At 39.5% G+C, this 7,374-nt stretch overlaps 1 pseudogene; it reads left to right on the forward strand.

Annotated features, from left to right (window-relative positions):
* The first annotated feature begins 381 nt into the window (after window positions 1-381).
* On the forward strand, window positions 382-1,013 carry LOC102431765 (annotated as a pseudogene).
* The last annotated feature ends 6,361 nt before the right edge of the window (window positions 1,014-7,374 follow it).

The following is a 7,374-nucleotide window of genomic DNA, read 5'->3' on the forward strand; positions in this document are numbered from 1 at the left end:
TTTACATTATGATTCATAACAGTAGCAACATTACAGTTATGAAGTAGCAATGAAAATAATTTTATGGTTGGCTCACAACATGAGGAACTGTATTTAAAGGGCCAGAAGGTTGAGAACCACTGGTCTAGAGGGAAAAACAGTATGTTATCAATAATATAGACTTTGGCATCTTTTCTTTCCTTCAATGAGCATATTAATGTTGTCTACTTTAGACTATATATTGCATTGGTCACATCATAATCAATTCAGGGGTTTGGGTCATATTAAAACGTTTATTAAAATACCTAATTAAAAATGGGAATACAGTGCAGGGGCGGGACGGCCTTCTACACATGCCTATGGCTGGGCAGGCCTCCTTCCTTCTCACCAAGAGCCACCCACATGGTGTTCAGGCACTTCGTGGAAGTTGGCTGGGTGGCCTACATCTCCTTTGGACCTCATGCTGGGAAGCTGGTCGCGATTGTAGATGTTATCAATCAGAACAGGGCTTTGGTTGATGGACCTTGCACTCAAGTAAGGAGACAGGCTATGCCTTTCAAATGCATGCAGCTCACTGGCGTCATCCTCAAGTTCTCACACAGTGCCCGCCAGAAGTATGTTCAACAAGCCTGGGAGAAGGCAGCTATCAATACAAAATGGGCAGCAACAAGATGGGTCAAGAAGATTGAAGTCAGAGACAAGAAAGCCAAGATGACAGATTTTTTATTGTTACAAAGTAATGAAGGCAAAGAAAATGAGGAACCGAATGATCAAGCTTGAAGTTACGAAGCTTCAAAAGGCAGCTCTCCTAAAAGCTCCTCCCAAAAAAGCACTTGCTGCTACGGCAGCTGCTACAAAGGTTCCAGCAAAAAAGGTGACCACTGCAGGCAAGAAGGCTCCAGCCCACAAGGTTCCCGCCCAGAAACCTGCAGGCCAAAAGGCAGTGCCTCCAAAAGCTCAAAAGGGTCCGAAAGCCCCAGCCCAGAAAGCACCTGCTGCTCCCAAGGCATCTGGCAAGAAAGCATGAGAACATAAGGGGCTACTGTAAAAGTATAATAAATGTTCTTCTTTTTTTTTTTTTTACTGTTCATCAGATTATTTATTCACTTGATTTTTAGATTCACTTGTTGATAGATGTGTATTTGTTGTTCATAATTTGTATCTTTACCTTTTTCTTCTTCTTCCTCTTCTTAAAGGATACCTTTCTGCATTTCATATAATACTGGTTTGGTGGTGATGAACTCCTTTAGCTTTTTCTTATCTGTGAAGTTCTTTATCTGGCCTTCAATTCTGAATGATAGCTTTGCTGGATAAAGTAATCTTGGTTGTAGGTTCTTGGTATTCATCACTTTGAATATTTCTTGCCACTCCCTTCTGGCCTGCAAAGTTTCTGTTGAGAAATCAGCTGACAGTCGTATGGGTACTCCCTTGTAGGTAACTGATTTTCTTTCTCTTGCTGCTTTTAGGATTCTCTCTTTGTCTTTTGCTCTTGGCATTTTAATTATGATGTGTCTTGGTGTGGTCCTCTTTGGATTCCTTTTGTTTGGGGTTCTCTGCGCTTCCTGGACTTGGAAGTCTATTCCTTTCACCAGGTAGGGGAAGTTTTCTGTCATTATTTCTTCAAATAGGTTTTCAATATCTTGCTCTCTCTCATCTTCTGGCACCCCTATAATTCGGATGTTGGTACACTTGAAGCTGTCCCAGAGGCTCCTTACACTATCTTGGTATTTTTGGATTCTTTTTTCATTTTGCTTTTCCGGTTGGGTGTTTTTTGCTTCTTCGTATTTCAAATCTTTGACTTGATTCTTGCGCTCCTCTGGTCTGCTGTTGGGAGTCTGTATAATATTCTTTATTTCAGTCAGTGTATGCTTAATTTCTAGTTGGTTCTTTATCACAACATCGAGGGTCTCATTAGATTTCTTGAGGATCTCACTACATTTATCGGCGGTCTCACCAGTCTTCTTGAAGATCTCACTACATTTATCGGCGGTCTCACCAGTCTTTTCGAGGGCCTTATTAAATTTATCGGCAGCTTCTAGACAGTTCTTTAAAGACCTTAAAAGTGTGGTTTTAAACTCTATATCCAACAGTTTGCTTCCAATTCTGTCGTTTGTGTCCTGTTTCTTTGTCTCCGCATTTTTTATGCTTCGCTGTGTTGATAGAGTGCCTTTCTGTGCTGAGTGTCCCAATTACCTGAGGTAGACACTCTTGGTGCACCCCCTTGTGGGCTTTGTACACAGTCTTGTTGTAGTTAAGCCTTGATTGTTGTAGTTATCACTGTGAGGAATTGACCTCCAGGCCAATTGGCTGTGAGAATCAGCTGTGTCTGCAGTGGGAGAACTTCTGTGCTGGAGACACCCCTCTGGGGCAAGACTTGCTTCGATGGGGCTTTGGTGCTCCTAAATGTTCTTTTTAACACACACACACACACACACACACACACACACACACCAAAACAAACAAACAAACAAAAACAGGGAATAAACATCATTGGCATCATTGGCATCTAAAGCCAAATCTTGCTCAGAAAAAGAGCGAGAGCGAGAGAGAGAGAGAGAGAGAGAAGGGCTTGATATTGTATAAATAATGGTAACAGAAGGAAGAAAATTATAATTATATCGATCTTACTGTTTTTCACCAAATTATTTATTTCACCCATTCAGCTCAACATTTTCTGAACATAGGCTATATATGGCAATGATATTTAAGATGAAAAAGAAAAGTGGTATATGCAAACTCTGAATTGTGGAATTTTGGAACAAAACCTCTGGCAATGAAAGCCATTTGAAAATAGAAAGAAATATCAATAGAATTGTTTGATGCATTGCTCATGTTTTCCTTTGGCAAAGACTTTTCTTGCAGTAAAAATTAAAATGAAATAATTCTCTAGGATACAAACTGTAGGCATCCCAAGGATGGCAGGTACTTTAGTGAATACAGGGAGCACTCCCACCTCAGGGAGTCTGCTGCCTGAGTAGTTCCAGACTATGGAAGATGGATTAGGCATTGCTGACAACCATGAAATTTATGTAGCTAGAGAATGATTCAAGCATAGAGTCGCAGTCATAGTCATGAGATTTAGAGATGGAAGGAAATCCACTTGTCAAGAACAGACAGTTGTTTGTCAAACAGTTATCCAATTTAAATAGCTCTTCCTGTACTGATACTATAGGTCAGGATAAAAGCATTGGGAGAAAAATTGGCGTGTTGATCCACAAGCACAAGGTGAGCAAGAATAGGCCACCCATTTAAGCTGAAGTGATTTCAGGACTCCCAACCTTTAACATGCCCAGCATATGCACACACACACACACACACACACACTCGGGCATACTCATGTACACTTATTTACATACACACAATCTTACTCTAAATCTGAAAAGCACAGCCTGAAATTCCACACTTACAGAATCATTACAGTTTAAATGTTGAATTCATTCTTGGACCTAATTAAAGTAAAAATTCCTCTGGAAAATAACAAGGGCTATTTACCATATGATCCAGCATTGCCATCCCTGGAGAAGTGAAAACTTGTTTCCACAAGGACCTATACAGGAAACTTTATAGAAACTCTACTCATATTTGCCAAGAGCTGCAAACAACCCAAATGTCCTCCAACAGGTGAATGGATGAACACACTGTGGCACATCAATGCTACCTAGCAAGAAAAAGAAATAACTAACAATGCAAACAGCAACATGAATTATGCTCAGTGAAACAAGCTCACTTTCTTTATGATTCCGTTTACCTGACTTCTGGAAAAGGCAAAAGGTATAGGAATGGAGAACAGGGTTCAGGAGTGGGAAGCAGGGTTTTGCAAAGGAGCAACCCAAGGGGTGGTTTGGTGGGGTTTTATAAGTGTTGGAATGTTCTCTATCCTGGTTTTGGTAGTGGTTACACAAACCTATACATGTGTTAAAACTCATAGAACTATATATAAAAAATAATTTTACAATATGTCAATTTTAAAGATGTTTTAAAAGACTGTACATACCAGTCTCCAAAAGACAAAAGAGAGGTATATTTAGCTACATTGTGTACCGGTAATCAGATTCTCCTCCTTCCCCCAAATCTGATTTATATAAAGTGAGAGGGAAGAAAGATTAAGGAGGCATTTGTGGCACCTGGAGGTGGATTTGCAGAGAATGTGACACGGGTTGAAAAAAAGGCATGGGTGAAGGGAGGGTAAAGAGCAAAGAAAATGAAGTCTGGGAAACCATGGAGTTTTCTGACATCATATTTTTGCCCAAGGAACAACTCTGAGACTCAGAACCATAATAGCACTGATCCCAAAAGTTGAGCAGGTGAGATGACACTTGTTAAAGCCAATTACACAGCCTCCAATTTTTGTTCTTCAAGAAAGAGAAGCTGGGAAGGAGAAAGCTGAATAAAAAGGGCAAGGGGGGAGATGAGCAAACTAAGAGAATAGAATTCGTTCCCTTTAGTACTTCCACAGTGACTATTGCTTTCCATTGAGTGTAGAGCAGCGGTGAGTCTGCTCAAAGGTTGTGTCAAGATCACCTGCCTAACCAAATGATGTCCTGGCATTGCTGAGTGAGCCATACAGCCTCTTGCCAATTCTCGGTCCTTGAAAGAAAATTATTCATCTACTTACTTACACTTTGGCAGGAGGCTGGTTTTTACAAAGACAAATAATAATTGTCAGTTAAACAAGCCTTCATAACTGTAAGTCTCTCAGCTGAATCGCTTGCCTTTGGGAGCAAATGTTTATTCCATATCTAATTCTAATTTAGTAGTTCTCAACTGAGGACAGTTATGCCCTCCATGGGACACTTGGCAGTGTCTGGAGACATTTTCTTTTTATTTTCACAACTTGGAAGGAGATGCTAATGGCATCTAGTGGGATGCTACTAAACATCCTACAATTAATGCACAGGACTGCCTTGCAACAAAGAAGTACCTAGCCCCAAATGTTAATAGAGCCAGGATTGAAAACCCCTGTTCTAATAATATTTGAAAATCTTCCATTACCTAATTTATATATCACCTTTTCCTGAAATAACTTTTACTCAGAGGTTTTTCTAACACATGTGTGATGTGGCTAGGGGTCTGGTTAGGTTTCTTGACTTCATAAATGAAGCTGCTGATCAGCACAGGAAGCTGTGAACTAAATGCAGTTGCTCTGACTCAAAAGCAGAGGTGCTGTGAGACTGCACGCTCATCCACATATGCTAAGTACACTTTCCACATTTGGTACTTTTTACGGGGCCAATAAAACCCATGCTGCTTTCTCAGGATCTCACAGAGATCAATCAGTGTTCTCCATGGAAACATCACCCAGTTCAGGCAAGGCAAAGAAAATGTGCCACCTCTGTGAAAGGACAGTACTTCTTATTTCAAGGCTAATTACAGATAAGATGATGAGTATTTTATGCCTCCTCAAAGCTTAAAAAGCATGATTTCCTTTTTCTTTTCAATGTAACAGCCAGAAAAAAACATGTTAATTTTCACTTTGCTTTTTCATTGTAGAACAGAACATGAATAGATCCAAGGAAATCACCAAGCTCCCTCTGTACTCCCTTTCTTGTCCTCATCAGCTCCCTCTCTCAAAGGTGCAGCTGTCCTCAGTTAAGTAATGATGAATTCCTGTTAACCTGAATGTAGAGTAGCATATTCTCTGCATATCCCCAAGACACAAGGAATAGGAGGCAAAGTAAACCCAAGTCTCATCTCTTTCAGTGAGGGTTTAATAGAAACATTAAGTCGCCATTCATTCTCAAAATTAATTCTTCCTCTACATGCTGAGTCTTCTTTCTTGCATCCCAGACACTTGGGTTTTTCATATATTTCTTTCATCTCCTGTCCCATCCAGGCTTAAATCATCCGCACAAAGGTATATTATGCCTCTGCCTTGGTTCCTTGTTCAATTTCTTGTAAAGAAAGAAAGCAATGAATGGTGTTGAGTATAAATGGAGGCAGGTGTGCCACACCTTGCCTTCCATCTCTTGTCTGACATTTTCAAACACCTAATAGAAAAAATGTGCAACAACAGGGCCCAATTTGTTGCCATTTCTAAAATGCCTAAAGCATTAGATGGATGGCTGACTGCTCTAGGCCATTTCTTCCATCTACACATTATTATGAGAGCAATACATTCACTGGGATGACAAGGACATTTATTCAAAGACCACCAGCCCCAAAGGCCTAATTTTCCGCACAGAGACTCTTTTCTATAAAAGGAGTAATATTTCAGCCTGAACTTAATAGCTACCTTACTATGCTAAGCTCTACAAGCTACTTGCATTTATGTCATAGTGAAGTTACATTGGGAGAAAATGACCACCTAAAATACAGTTCTGGCTAGAAATTTCAGTCACTAAGGATTTGGGGATGTAGGATAGGTACTGAAAACACATGTATTAAATCAGTAAATAGTAAATCTGCCATTCTAGGTTCTATGGCAGGTCCAAAATGACCTGCCTTCAAGGAATTTAAAATATAACTGAAAACATAAGACAAATATACAAATAAAAACACTAAAACTTAATAATTTAAGGACACTACAGATGTTCTACTTATCACACATATTACTTATTGCAAATTCTATATGATGATGGTTAAACCTCAAATCAAAAAGAGCCAAAAAAAAGCCCAACTTTCTTCTGAAAGATCCAAAGAATATAATATCATATGATATCCAGATGACATCAAACACAAATCAAGTCCTGGTTTTCTGAAGACATCAAGGTATGGCAACCATATGTGGAGGATTTCTAGAGTAGTCCCAATTTCAAATATTTTATCATATTGCCAGATCCGGTGCTGATTTTTAGTTCAGAAAATATGGTCACAATACGTAGAGTGACGTGCTGTATTCTCATCAGTTGGCTATCTTCAAACCTCACCATAGGAAGAGTTTCCTAGAGAAAGTCTTTTAGAGTTAAGGAATCCCACCATAAGTGGACGATTATTTCAAGGAAAGAAGGTAACACTTGCTCTTTGTGACCTTATGTTTTGAGAGATGCTTCTCACTTTTGAGCCTTTGAGCCCCTGAAAGTCGACCACATAACCTATCATCTTGGTAGGGATTCTGAAAGCATGAGAAACAGAGTTCCTGCCTCTTGTTAGCAATGTACTTAATTAAAGAGCCACAGCCCTGAGACACAATAAAGACATTGTTTAAAAAAGAAAAAAAGCAACGGGTATTTTTATCCTTGTTAGGCTCTTTATGCCAGGGTACATAAAATGAATTATTCTCCAATTAGCCACATAGCTCATGACCCAAGGTTATGCTTACTTATAAAGGAAGGAAAGAGAATCTGAATTTAGAGGGATGGATTCCTCAACCCTGAGACAGTAAAAATCATCCCAATGTAAAATAGCTCCTAGATTGCCTCCACAAACAATTTCTTTTTCACATCTCCCTGTTTTCTC

The sequence above is a fragment of the Myotis lucifugus genome, unplaced genomic scaffold (assembly GCF_000147115.1).
Source record: "Myotis lucifugus unplaced genomic scaffold, Myoluc2.0 scaffold_49, whole genome shotgun sequence".
NCBI lineage: Eukaryota > Metazoa > Chordata > Mammalia > Chiroptera > Vespertilionidae > Myotis > Myotis lucifugus.